Source organism: Mastomys coucha, unplaced genomic scaffold (assembly GCF_008632895.1).
Source record: "Mastomys coucha isolate ucsf_1 unplaced genomic scaffold, UCSF_Mcou_1 pScaffold5, whole genome shotgun sequence".
NCBI lineage: Eukaryota > Metazoa > Chordata > Mammalia > Rodentia > Muridae > Mastomys > Mastomys coucha.
In genome coordinates this window covers 104,800,846-104,815,585 of record NW_022196911.1, presented here as the reverse complement: position 1 = coordinate 104,815,585, position 14,740 = coordinate 104,800,846, and the positions used below count along the sequence as shown (strand labels likewise).

Below are 14,740 nucleotides of genomic sequence, written 5' to 3'. Positions count from 1 at the left end.
GAGAAATTTACATGTAAGTAAAGAAAATATCTAATAAAAAAAATAAAAACAAAAAAAAACAACAAAAAAATGCTCATAAAACAAACCAATAAAAATAATTCAATTAAAAAAATCCTGTGCTCTCTGGTTAGAATAATTAATACTTTTTAAATGTCCATCTCAACCAAAGCAATCCACAGATTCAGTGGCATCCCTACCAAGTTCCAGTATCATTCTCACAGAAATGGATAATAACAATCCTAAAATTTCTAAAGGACCATACAAGACTCCTGACAGCCTAAGCAATCTTGAGCAAAAAAAGCACAGAGCTGAAGCTATCACACTGCCACACAAGATACACACTGAAGCTACAGTAGTCTGAACAGCACGGCGCTGGCATAAAGTCAGACAACTGAGCCCTGGGATGTGGATCTAGAAATGAACTTGCATCCATACTCAGCTGATTCTCCACATGCACGCCAAGATCACAGAAGAGGAAATTTCTTCAAAAAATGGCATCTGGAAAATTGGTTTTCTACCTGAAGAGGGTGGACCTGGATTCTTTCCCACAGTATATACAAAATTCAAAACGCAGGAAAGATTAAACATTACACCTGACACTGTATACAATTAGCAGTAGACAGTGGGCAAAGCTTCTTGGCACTAGTTTTAGCAAAGATTTATTGAACCGTCAAGGTACAGGGTAACATGTTAAATGAAATAAGCAAGTTCAGGAAGACAGAATGCATGTCCTCTCCTATGTATAGAATCTGACAAAGTCTAACTTATGGAACAGAAAGGACAGTGGCAGCTACCCAAGACCACGGACAGGGGAAAGCATTAGGACATGTTGTCCAGAACAAAGCTTCAGTGACAAAAGAGGAGTGAGTTCTAGTGATTTGCAGCACTAGGAGGGACTGTGGTCCACAGCACAAACTCACAATCATTAAGCATCCCCACAGAGAAGCACGGTGAAGATTGCAACTCTCCTGCTGCAGCAAACTGCACTACAGAAAGATGTGAACTGATGAGCCATAAACACATGACTGTGGCTTATGAACTGAAGAAATAAGGAAATCACCATATTTTGAGACTAAAAGCTTTCTTATGAGTGAAAGAATAAACAAAGTAAAGGGACAGGGAAAGCGAGAGGGCAGATGGGAGCACACCTGATGTGATTAGTAGCTTTCAGACAGACATTACATGACAGATTCTTGCTTCTTATTACTTCAGTACAGATAGAATATTAAAAGTAAATAAATTTTAAAATTGAAAATATATAAAGATTTAAAATAAAAATTAGCACTTTATATATATAAGTAATATTGTCTGTAATCAGAATAGAAAACAATTAAACATCAAAAAGACTTAAAAATACAAATGTTAAGAAATTCTTGTTGGGCAGTGGTGGTGCACACCTTTAATCCTAGCAGTTGGGAGGCAGAGGCAGGCGGATTTCTGAGTTTGAGGCCAGCCTGGTTTACAGAGTGAGTACCAGGACAGCCAGGGCTACACAGAGAAACCCTGTCTCCAAAAAACTAAAAAAAAAAAAGAAATTCTTAAGAAAATGGATGAAACTAGAAAATATCATCCTGAGTGAGATAACCCAGTCACAAAAGAACACCCATGGTATATACTCACTGATGAGTAGATATTAGGTGAAAAGCTCAGAATACCCAAAATACAATTCACAGACCACATGAAGCTCAAGAAGAAGGAAGACCAACGTGTAGATGCTTTAGTCCTTAAAAGGGGGAACAAAATACTCATGGGAAAAAATACAGAGACAAAGCGTGGACCAGAGACTGAAGGAAAGGCCATCCAGAGATTGCCCCACCTGGGGATCCACCATATACAGACACCAAACCCAGACACTATTGTGGATGCCAAGAAGTGCTTGCTGACAGGAGCCTGGAATAGCTGTCTCCTGAGAGGCTCTTCCAGAGCCTGACAAATATAGAGGCAGAGGCTTGCAGCCAACCAACCATTGAACTGAGCACAGGGTCCCCAGTGAAGGAGTTAGAGAAAGGGCTAAAGGAGCTGAAGGGGTTTGCAAACCCACAGGAAGAACAACAATATGAACCAACCAGATCCCGCAGAGTTCCCAGGAACTAAACCACCAACCAACACATGGAGGGACCCATGGCTCCAGATGTATATGTAGCAGATGATGGCCTTGTCAGGCAGCAATGGGAGGAGAGGCCTTTGGTCCTGTGAAAGCTCGATGCCCCAGTGTAGGGGAATGCCAGGGTGGGGTGGGTGTTGGGGGGAACACCCTCATAGAAGGAGGGGAAAGGGGAATAGGATAGGGGGTTTCTGGGGTGGGGTAGGGGGGATATTGGGAAAGGGGATAACATCTGAAATGTAAATCAGTAAAATAACCAATATAAAAAGAAAGAAAAACCAAAGTAAATAACAATGGCTAGTAAGTAAAAATGAAATATATTTCACTTTAAATTAACACTGACCGAGAATGCCAAACCCCACTCCATTCTTTCTCTGCAATTTAAGTAGAATAGAAAACAAGCCTTACAAGGCTTATCTAAAACTAGAGTTCTCAGTTGCCATAACTACAAAAGATTCTGCTTCCTCACACATTGTCATTCCAAATTCCATTCACTTCAAACAAAACCAAAGGGAAGCAAGAGCTCCTTTATTGTGTATCTCTGGCTTCAAGAAAAACCAAGAATCCAGTCTGGCAGCCCACCCAGAAGCAGGAGTAGGACTGCAAGCATTTCTGTGCTGCCTGGTACACCCAGAAGCAAGAAGAGAAGTGGTGAAGGGCACTGGGATCTTCCTGATAGGATCCTCAGACGTATTCCCCGCCAGAGGAAGGAATACTTCAGAGAAAACCCAGGTACCCAGGGCTTCAACAGTGTACTGTGGGGCTTCATTGTTTCCCGATGTAAGAAAGGTCAAGAGTAACCATCTACAGGAGGTCAAAGCTGCCAGGGTCACAGCTGCTGCGTTTCAACATTGCCCTGGCAGTTGCAAAATGATCTCTTTAGTTCTGAACATCTGGGAAGGGGAGGGCAGAGGGTGAAGGAAAGGAGAGAAGGAAAAAAGGTATGAATTAGTTCAGAGTACTCTTTCAAGCCAGACTATGATGATCTATCCTCACAGGCAACGTTTTAGGCTGGGAATCACCTAAAAGGCCTGTAATGATATTATACAGGAACTGACTGAGGAGACCCACCCTCAGTGTGGGTAAAATTATCTCCCAGGCTGGGGTCCCAGATTAAATAAACAGGAAGAAAGGGAGAATGCAAGCTGAGCACCAGCACTCATCTTTCTCTGCATTCTGAGGACGCAATGTAATCAGATGATTTATCTGCTTGCTGCCACGCCTTCCCCAGTGATGGACTGCGCCTCAAACTGTAAGCCAAAACAAACCCTTTCCCCCTTGAACTTCTGCAAGCCTAAATTCCTGTCAGTAGCAACTTAATTGCCCTATTTCCATATTATTCCTTTGAAGTACATTAAATATTCACCACTTTCTATCACAGTTGAGTCTTTAAATGGATGACTCCTGATTCCCTAAATGAGATCTGGTTCTAGGAAAAAGGAAGAATGGACAATGGATGAGCACATAGCATTTTCCATCAACTACAGTCATAAAAAGTAACTGGTCTTTCTCCAATAAAGTGCTGTGCACCATTACATCATAAGTAATATGACACTCACAATCTAGGTTGTATAATTACAAAGTTATATAATTTAGAATAGAAATATGCTTTATCATATTTACCAAATATTTAGAAAAGTGCTAAGAAATTGTCTTTTAACTATTTTAAGATATATATATAGATGTACAAAAACACTGAAACACACAGACCGGTCAATAGGTACAAATGCCAGAAAGTATGGCTTGGAAGAAGGCTCAGTGGTTGATGGGCTTGCCCTACAAGTAGGAAGAGCATAGTTTGTATTTTTAGAAGCTCAGTAAGTGTTGAGTGGAGTTGTTGGCCCACTCATGATTAACGCTGCAGAATAAGACAAAGGATCCCCAGGGGTGCTGGTTAGCACAACTAACCATATCAGCAAGCTGTAATTTGATTGACAGAGCCTGCCTCAATGTCTAAGGTGGCAGAGCCATTAAAAGTCACCTCTGACATTAACCTCAAACCTCTGTACCCATGCACACTCATGTTCACATATATGCACAAACTGTATACATATTCATGCCCACCACAAAGCTACAAAAATAAGAAAAAGAGTAGCAGAAAGCTAAATAAATAATTATGTATATGCCTGGCTAAATAGAGATTAAAAACATAACTCCTAGGTAAATCTTCTGCTTTATTCTCTTGTAGAGTTTAATCTATACCAGCCACATACTATTTATATAACTGATAATCTTTGAATGGGAGATTCTAATCTACATGTATTTCCATATATATTTTAACATTTTGTTTAACATTTGTTCAAGTCCCCCAGTAAGAATCACTTGATTGATGTGTGAAAGAGCTAGCTATAAGGATTCCATCACACATGGAATCCCTTAGTACTTTTACAAATGGTGCTTTCTTATCTTGGAAATCTGATTCTACTTGGAAACTCCATGTAATAAAAACCATCCCTTCAACAAGAGACAACCAAAAGAACATCCTGCCTGTGTCATCACTATTAGTATTCAAAAGTGTGAATTAACCCCACTCAGCAACCCAGGCTTGGCAAGCACTTCTCTTGAAAGCAGGCCATGGAGACAGGGAATGTAGAAAAGTAAAAGGATACTAGAAGCATGCACTACTTAGGGCCCTGTGTGAGCTCACTCAGCTCACAGAGACGTAAGAAGGAGAAGGTAAGCACATGGACTCTTACGGTGGTCTGGCAGGTGTGGTGTAGTTGGAAACTGGAGCCTGGCAAAGCACAGAAAAGAGATGGTCTGAGGAATGATCTAACAGACATGGTATTTCCAAAAGCAAATCTCCAAATGCTACCTGTCATCTCTAACTACCCACATTTGATGGCTACTTCATTTTATGTATAGGTAAGATTATTAAAATAATGGTTCCACAGTCAGACCTAGCTATGAACTCTATGACTGAATTGGTATGGCAAGATGTGTCCATGAGCTCAATAGTGGCATGTATGTTATGGGGGCAGCCAAGTGCTTTCTGGTCCACTCCACAGGAGGAAACTCAGAGCTGCTACTGTTAATCTGGCCAAAAACCTATAGGTGGAGAGTTCAGAGGCCCCCAAGATGAAGCCTACTACTATTACCTTCTAAATATGTACCTCTACAGCCATAGGTTAGTGAGCTCATAGTCCTCATCAGAGAAGCATCATTGTATAGTGGGCTGCAGTTAACAAAGAGACTCCTAACTGTGTTGGTGGATGGCTCATCTATATATGGAAATCTATGTCACATGACCTGTCCACAAAGCTCAGGTAACACTGCAGAAGAGGATGGAAAGACTGTACAAGCCATAGGTCAGGGGAGACTGCAGCAATACAGTGTCTTCCAGACATGCAAGGCTCCACATGAATGAGATCACAGCATCTGTGGTTGTCCACACAGGATAAAACCAGTCACTATTCCATCATGGACGGTAGATGTGGGCCCCAGCCTCCAGCTAAGAACTTAATGAGAGTCGGTGTGCTAGGGAAGGGAGAAGTTGTTTCCTTTATGAGTGTAGTCTGTGAGCTGACGATGTTCCAGTGGATGGCCTTACCCCTGAATCTATGGGCATTCAGTAGTAACTGAATGCAGAGGGTTGTGAAAAAGAGGGCGAGTGAGACATGGGGACAATAAATAATGAAACTGGGAGGATGACGTGAAGGGAGGATCCAAAAAGAACAGGAGGGATGAAATGGGAAGTGAGTATGATAGAAATGCATTATGTGGCTATATAATTTATATATGTACTTACTCTCAAAATATACAATGTCATATGGCAAAATAATAATACATATACTGTGTGCATATACACAGAAGTAACACTGACTAGATGGAGCAGGATATATATATCTCCTGTTCCTGATATACATATACATATATATCTGAATGTGCACACACATATGTAACAACAATTAATGAAAAAGAGGGCAAGCAGGGGCTTGTGAGGGGGTTTGGAAAAAGGAAAGGGAAGGGGAAAATAATACAATTATAACCTTAAAAATGAAATAATTAAATAATAATAACTATAATGGTTCTTGAGATTACTCTATTGTCAAGGCTTTCAGTTCTGCTATATATTTTGCCAAGCTGGTATTATCTTGTTATCCAAACAAAATAAAGACAAATACATACATGCACACATGTACACAGACACATTAAAAATAAATAAAAAGTTAATCTTTATGATCAATAGTGCAAAATTTTTCAAATTCAATTATCACATTTAAAAGGTCATTCACAATTGATTAATTTGGATTTAGTCATAATGATGGTTCAGTATATGTAAATTAGTAAATGTACACATTACATAAGAGGAATCAAAGAGAAACTATCTCATGATCATCACAATAATTTCTAAAAAATCATCATACATCTCTTCATAATGAAAGTCCTGAAGAAATTAATAAGAGACACATGTTTCATGATAATAAGGGCTATACACAACAAACCTGTAGGTAATATTATACCAAATAGGTAAAAAGAAAGTATTTCTGATGAAACCAGGTATGGAACGATGGTGTCCACTTCCCCATTATTATTCAGCACAATCCTAGAGTTCTTGAATAATAACAGCAAGGACGAAGTTCATGTATACCTGCAGACAATATAGTTCTACACACAGAAGACCATAAAGATGCACCATAAATGTTGCAGCACTGATGCACTTTTGATAAAGCAGCAGCGGTATCCAATATCAAGAAATAAAAAACAGTAATTTTCCATTCCTCCAAATGAGCTCACCAAGAAAGAAATCAGGAAAACAATCTTACAACACCTTAAAAATAAATAAAATGCTCTAAAGTAAATCTAACAAAGAAGTGAAACATATCTACAATGAAAATTTTAATACAATGAGGAAAGAAAACGAAGAAGACATGATGAAGAACTCACATTCTCATAAATGGACAGAATATCATGGAAATGCCTATATTTCTACAAGCTGCATCAAAATTCCAATGAGATTACTCACATGCATAGGAAAACAAACCCTAAAGTCCTTTATGGCAGCACAGAGACCTCAGGTAGCCAGAGCAATCCTGAGAAAGGAGAGCAGTGCTGGACACCCCACAACGCCTTTGCTCAAATAACACCACTGAGCAACAAGTAACAAAGACAGAAACACACTCAAGTGGGACAGAATAGAGGACCCCAGCTCCAGCAAACTGGTGTTTGACAAATATGCCAAAAAACCATACATTATAAAATTGACATCCTTGTCAACAAATGGTGCCAGAAAAACTGTTGTCCACAAGTAGAAGGAAAATAAAACTAGAACCCAGGCTCTCAGCCCACAGAAAAATCAACTAAATGGATGGAAGACTGTAATTTAAGAACTGAAAATGTTGAGGAAACCAGGGAGGAACATTTTATGATATAGGCACAGGCAAGAACTTGATGAAGACTTCAAGAGAGCAGGAAGGAAAAGGAGAAGTTGGCAAACAGGACTGTACAAAACATAAAGACTTTTGCAGAGCCAAGGAGGCCAACCTGGGAGTAGACAGAAGGGATGGCATGTTTCCTAGCTTCTATCTAACAAAGAGTAATATGCAGACTATGTAAAGAATAGCCGTGTGGGCCAGCTCCTATTCTGGGTGTACACGTGAAAGCCTCTAAGGTGCACACACACACACACACACACACACACACACACACACACCAAAGAACTTCCAGCAGATCCATGGCTAGTGCAGCGCTGCCATAACAGCTAAGTTACAGAATAAGCCCAAGTATAAGCCAATGGGAAGATGAAGAGTGAGCTGCAGCACACACTGGAGCCCTGCTCATCCATAAAGAGGAGTGACATGATTTACATTTCCCTGATGACTAAGGACTTTGAACATTGCTTTAAGGGAAATGCAAATCAAACTGAACCTCAGATTCCTCCTTACACCAATCAGAAAGGCTAAGATCAAAACTTCAGGTGATAGTACAGTTGGCAAGGATGTGGAGAAAGAGGAGCATTCCTCCATTGTTTGTGGGATTGCAAACTGGTACAACCACTCTGGAAATCAATCTGGAGGTTCCTCAGAAAATTGGAAATAAATCTACCTAAAGACTCAGCTATACCACTCCTGGGCATATACCCAAAAGATGCCCCACCATGCCATAGGGGCACATGCTCCACTATGTTCACAGTGGCCTTATCTGTGATATCCAGAAGCTGGAAACAACCCAGATGTCCCACAATGGATGAGTGGATACAGAAAATGCAGTTTATTTACACAATGTAATAATATTCAGCTATTAAGAATAAGGACAGCATGAGTTTTGCAGGCAAATGGATGGAACCAGAAAATATCCTGAGTGAGGTAACTCAGACCCAAAAGGGACATGCATGGTATTTAATCACTAATAAGTGGATATTAGGCCCCCCAAAAAGTACAGAATACCTAGGGTACTACTCACAGAACTCAAGAGGGTTACCATGCAGAAGGGCCCAAGTGAGGAAGCTTCAATCCCACTTGGGAGGGAGAAGAAAACAAAGGGATGGAGGGATCTGGGTAGGAGAGGGAAAGGAACATGATAGGTATGGGCACGGAGACAGGAGAGTAGCCCTGAGGCCCAGCAGAATGAATGGAAATTTGCAACCTAGTGGGATTAGGGGGGACCCTCTAGAATGAACCAGAGACCTGGGTGGTGAGAGACTCTCAGTACTCAAAGGGAGGGACCTTAGATGAAATGCCAGACAGTGGGCAGAGGGAACTCGTAGAATCCTCCTCCAGTAGAAAGACAGGACATCAAGTGGAAGGGTAGGATTGCCATCCCACAGTCAAAAATTATGACCCAGAATTGTACCTGTCTAAAAGAACTGCAGCGACAAAAATAAAGAGACTGAGGGAGAGGTGGTCCAGTGACAGGCCCAACTTGGGATCCATCTCAAGAGGCAGCTCCAAGGCCTGACACTATTGCTGATGCTATGGTGTGCTTACAAACAGGAGCCTAGCATGGATGTCCTCTGACAGGCCCAACAAGCATCTGACTTAGACAGATGAAGATACTTATACCCAACCAATGGACAGAAGCCAGGGACCCCTGTGGTTGAATTAGGGAAAGGCTGGAAGAAGCTGTGGAGGAAGGCGACCCCATAAGAAGACCAGCAGTCTTAACTAACCAGGACTCCTAAGATCTCTCAGACACTGAGCCACCAAGTAGGCAGCATACAGGAGCTGATCTAAGCACCCTCCCCCCCCACCCCGACACATATACAGCAGAGGACAGTCTGGTCTGGCCTCAGTGGAAGAAGATGTAAGCTTAACTCTGAAGAGACATGAGGCCCCAGGGAGTGGGGAGGCCTGGTGGAGGGGTGAGGGTGGAGGGGGAAGACATCACCTTGGAGACAGGGGGAAGAAAGAATAAGATGAGGAACTGTGGGAGGGTGGACTGGGAGGGGACAATGACTAGATTGTAAAAAAAAAAAAAGTAATATAAAAAAACACACACAAAAAAAAACAAAAACAGAAGAGCGAATGCTGTTTGCTGGAGAATGGATACAAGTGAAAAAGCCAGACGGAGCAAAACAAATATATATGTCTCATTTATGGGTCTCTGACCTTAGATACAGACATAAAATCGTGTGTGTGTGTGTGTGTGTGTATGTGTGTGTGTGTTTGTTTATTGACAGAAGAGTCTAAAGAAACCTAAACTAGGGGATGAAGGAGATTAGGATGGGTGAAGTGAGAAGCAGAATACATGGAGTGAGTTGTGACTATGAATATATGTCCTTAAATTTTTTAATAAGTAAAAATTAATAAAAGAAAAACATGCTATCTGCAGAAAAATCATAAATGGGACTTCTGTCTCTTATGTAACCAGTAATTTTTTCTTTTCCTTTCTCTCCGCACGCAACATTACATTAGTCCACTGTGGTGTTCTCTGTCCTCTCATCCCCAACTGTACCCATTTCTCATTTTCTCTGTTCCTTGATAATGTTTCTAAAGCGTCATTTGGGCTGGCCTGAGTGTTCTGCACTTCCCTGTGTCTACCCCTCTGCTGTCTCCTCTCTGCTTTGTGCTTCTTCCTGCTTCTCGAGACACACACTTTTTCTCTGTTCTTAAGGTGAAGGTGAGGGTGGTGGCTTAAGAATTTTCTCTCTGGACACAGGTGCTTCAAGCTATAAATTTTTCTTTACTCATTGCTTTACCTGAACTGAAAAAAGAAATAGATACGCCATAATTTTTGCTTTAAACCAGGTCAAAATATTCTCCTATTTTCTTTTTTACCTTGACCCATGAATTATTTTTAAATGTCTATTGTTTAACTTTCAAATATGTTTCCCCACTCTACTTTATCATTTATTTCTAAGTTACAATAATGTGGTTGAGAATCCACACTGAGCATCATTTTAGTCCTTTTACATTGATTGAGACTGCTCTTGTGGCAAAGCATATTGCCTATTCTGGAGTGTTCCATGAGGATCTGCAGTCACTGGGTGTGGGTGACTAAAATCACCACCAAAGTCTCAAATTCACCCAAGTGGCACAATCAAAAACAATTTGGCATGATAGAAAACTTTCCAACTCATACAAAATAAAAATTTTCCCAAAGACTGAGTGAAGAGCCCTGGCTCTGAGATGATTAAGTTGTTGTGAGATTTAAAGAAGCCTCACCCTGGTCTAATGTATTCTAACAGAACTTAGTCTTAGAAAGCACTCAGTATAGACTTTCCTGGTTTATATTCTTTCATTCACAGGCTTTGGGACATCCACTTGTTGAGAATTATCAATAACCCAATTCTTCTTATTGCTCTGCTTATTATTTATCAGTTCCTGTTCACACTTTCATTTGTTGAGTAGTACTTGAATTGCTGAAGTTTGGGACATTTGTGAAGAAAGTTGCTGCCAATATTTGTCCATAAGTTCTTGTCTACATCTGTTTTTACTTCTCTTCATTAAATAGAAAAATCCCTGACATACAGTATATTTAGCTGTTTAATTAACTGGAAATCTTCTAAAACTGCAACACTATTTTACACGTTTTTTACCAACATATAAGAGCTCCAACTGTATCACACTTCTTAGCATCTGCTCATTTTTATTATTCTAGCCATTCAATCTAAAGAAGGGTTACATCTCATTTTGTTTTAGTTTGCATCTCATTAGTGAGATATTTGGCATCTTTTCCCATGCTTAGTAAACGTCATTAGTATATCTTCTTTGAGGTGTCTCTATGATTCTTTGCCTATTTTTGATTGGGCTATTTGTCTTTTTATTGAGTTGAATTTATATCTCTCATATTTTATACTCAAATTCTTTGAAATTTAGAAATTAAAATATTTTCTCCCATTCCCCAGGCTTTCCTATTGTTGTAATTTATTGAAGTCTTTCAGAGAGCAAACCCCTTTCATTTTGGTGAAGTCAATGTGGGAGTTTCAGTTCAAATTGAATTTTCAGTTTTATTACACTGTGGTAAACAACATGTCTTTTTTGATATGTAAAGTTTTAGAAATAAAATGAAGTTTTGTGTATGGTCTACTAAATTTCATAACTTATTTACATGAGTAAAAATTTAATGTGTTGTCTCTACATAGTAGAAAGTAGAAAATTCACCTGGTTCATCTCAAGTCTAATAGAGAAAAATGTGGAAGTTCATGATGACTGTGACCTCTCTGTGTGTCCCTAACCCCTTTCAAAACACGGGACCCAAGCAGGCCTGCCCTTGACACACAAGCACAAGCCCTCTGGTCTAGTTTACTGAATTGTATTAATTCTAATTTGTATGACGCTTCAGTACAGTTTTCCTTCATTTCCCATGAAAATAAGTGAAACATTTTCATCATCCTTTTAACAAAACTTTTGGTTAATTTTATTCCAGTTGTGTCTTTTGCAAAAGCATATTGTAGATTTAGGTCTGTTAATACTACCCATGAAGCAGAAAAAGCTAACTGCCAATGCTTATACCTGCATGAGTGCGCTCTGCAGGAGTCTGGACACTTAACTGCCCTCTGCTCCCATTCTTTGGCAATATTCCCTCTCAGGTTCTGCAATTACCTTCTCAAGATATTTTATGAAAATGTGCATCTAGATAATTGATGGTTTAGTGTCTATATGTTGTTGAAATCATAAACCAGCTTAAACCAGTATTTTGTACTAAACAAACTATGGCATAAAGGATCTTCCATCTACAGTGTCAGTTGTTCAAGCAGGCTCTAAGCTAACCTGACACTAAAGGCCATAAGGAAGCAGAAGAACAGAAGTGAGTCACCACAGCGACCCTTAGCCAATCCCAGGCTGAAGGCTGCCATATAATACCCAAAGAAGGCAGCAGGCAAAGTGGGAAAGTGTACCAATCAGGAAATAGCTGTTTGTCACTCCTGTCTGTTTGGTTATAAAAGTCAGTCACCACACTATGAGAATGGGGTACTGTGGATACCAATTTTATTCCACTATGGTACCTGGTTCTATAAACTTTAAAAAAAAAATTCCATAATCAAGAAAATTTTTCAAAGCTGAACTGGTCTTCATTGTTTTGCTTGTTTGTTTTCCTCTACTTAAAATTTTAAAACATTGATACCCAATAAAAATATTATAACAGAAAGAGAACATAAATTTTAATCAAGTCTTTTTAAAAAAAAAACTATAGAGTGTGAGTATGCATGATGGGAGGGAGTATATATGGAGGTCAGACTGTAGCTTTGTGGTGGTGGTCTCTCCTTCCACCTTTCTAGAGATTAAAATCAGCTATCTCACTGGCCCCTTCCCTTCTCTCCTTCCTCCCTCCCTCCCTCCCCTATTCCCACCTCTCTCTTTTTCTGCCAGAGTCTCTCTGTAGAGCCCTGGATGCTCTGGAACTCCCTGTGTAGACTAAAATGGCCTTGATCTCACAGAGACTCAGCAGCCTCTGCCTCCAGAGTGCTGGGAAAGCTATGTTTCACTATACCAGATTTCAGGGTTCCAGATTACTGCAAGCTATGTTTGCTTGCTTTAAGAATCTTATGAGTTCCACATATTACTGACAAAGAGCCTTACAGACTTTGCTCTTCTCAGTATCTACCAACTTCTTCCCACTGCTATGCTGATACCAAAATCTGTCTCAAACAAACTACCCAGTAAGAGACCAGGACACTACCTCTCCTAGTCCTGTGAATCTATTAATCTTTATCAGTTTAATGTGGAGATTGCATTTTAATTTGTTAATGGGAAGATGGTATGTGTCCACATCCATCTGTATTATGTACATGAGTGGGTGTGTGCACAAGCAAGTAGAGAACAGACAATGAGATCAGGTATCTTTCTCAGTCACTTCCCACCTAAAGTTTTTATCTTATTATATGTATAAGGATGCTTTACCTGCATTTATGTCTATATACCACATATATACAGTGTCCTTCTGGGCCAGAAGAGGGTGCTGGATTCTCTAGAACTGAAATTAAGAGTTGATTGTGAACTCCCACGTGGGAGCTGGGAATTGGACCAGGTCCTAATGCTTTTAATGGTCAAGCCATGTCTCCAGTCCCATCTCCACTTTACTTTTGAGACAGGGTCTCTCACTGAACCTAGAGCTCACCAATTCAACTAGCTCAGCTGGCCAGAGAGCCCCAGGGGCTGACTACCTCTGTCTCCTCCCCATGTTTGGTCCCTGGACTGGAAGCAAAGAAATGTGTGACCCCGCATGGCTTCTACATGATTGTCAGGGGTCCAGATATAGGGCCTCATGCTTGTGTGGCAAGCACTGCACAAACTGAGTCATTTCCCAGCCTTTTCAAGTTTAAATTTGTATTTTATAACATATGTATGTTACAAAATAAAACACACACACATAAACACACACACTTCTACACAACTTCTTTTGGGAATTCCATTCACTTCATATTCTTTTTTATAATAAGATTTTTAACATCATTTAAATTAATTTCTACTTTGATGGCTCTTTGTGTCACCTTTTATATGATGACATCCCTATATGTGGGAAGCCTGTGCTTCATCTCTAGAAAAATGTCTTCATGTAATGTTTTTAAAGAAAAGAAGCAAGGGGTGTGTGTGTGCATGCGCACATGTGCAGTTTTTCTGTTATGTAGTGAGTGAAAACTCCTTGGTTATTGACTAAATTGAATTGTAATTTTTTTCTTCTCAAACTGTGAAACACGACTCTATTATCACTCTAATTCCTTTACTAGTACCATAATGCATAGTAAGTTATAGAATGTTTATTTTCTCTTAGAGGTTCAATTCTTTTTCATACACACACACACACACACACACACACGTATAAAGATATATATATATATATGTGTATATATATATATATATATATATATACACACACACACATATCTCCCCTATAAAGATCCTGTTTTTTAACTTCTTCTGAATTCTAGCATAGGTCATTTCAGACTTGCGCCTTTGCACTGTGAGGACTGAATGCAGTCTGTTTGCTGCTCTACAGATGATGTCATCTGATCATTTCTGCCTTCTTTGTCACCCATGATGTCTGTGACCTTTTTGTATTGCACCATCAGCTCTAAGTGCACTTAGTGACCCAAAGTTGACCATAATAGCTTTTATTAAATGTTCTACTATTGGCCTAGGCACTGTAACACCTAATATTTAGCCTATAATTCTTGGTAGTAAGTTTACATAATCTTGCCTCAAGCTTTCTCAGGCTTTTCTTTTTTAAAATATATCTATATATATATATATATAT

General features: G+C 39.7%; 1 protein-coding gene and 1 long non-coding RNA gene across 18 annotated transcripts in view; one reads left to right on the top strand and one right to left on the bottom strand.

The window, feature by feature from the left end:
* Cep112 (centrosomal protein 112) overlaps positions 1-14,740 on the bottom strand; it is a 507,666-nt gene that overhangs the window by 336,588 nt on the left and 156,338 nt on the right. The gene's annotated exons all lie outside the window — the stretch shown is intronic.
* LOC116076715 overlaps positions 2,510-14,740 on the top strand; it is a 27,346-nt gene continuing 15,115 nt past the window's right edge. Inside the window, exon 1 of the long non-coding RNA XR_004113084.1 lies at positions 2,510-2,836. This is a non-coding gene — a long non-coding RNA (uncharacterized LOC116076715). The remainder of the gene's footprint in view (positions 2,837-14,740) is intronic.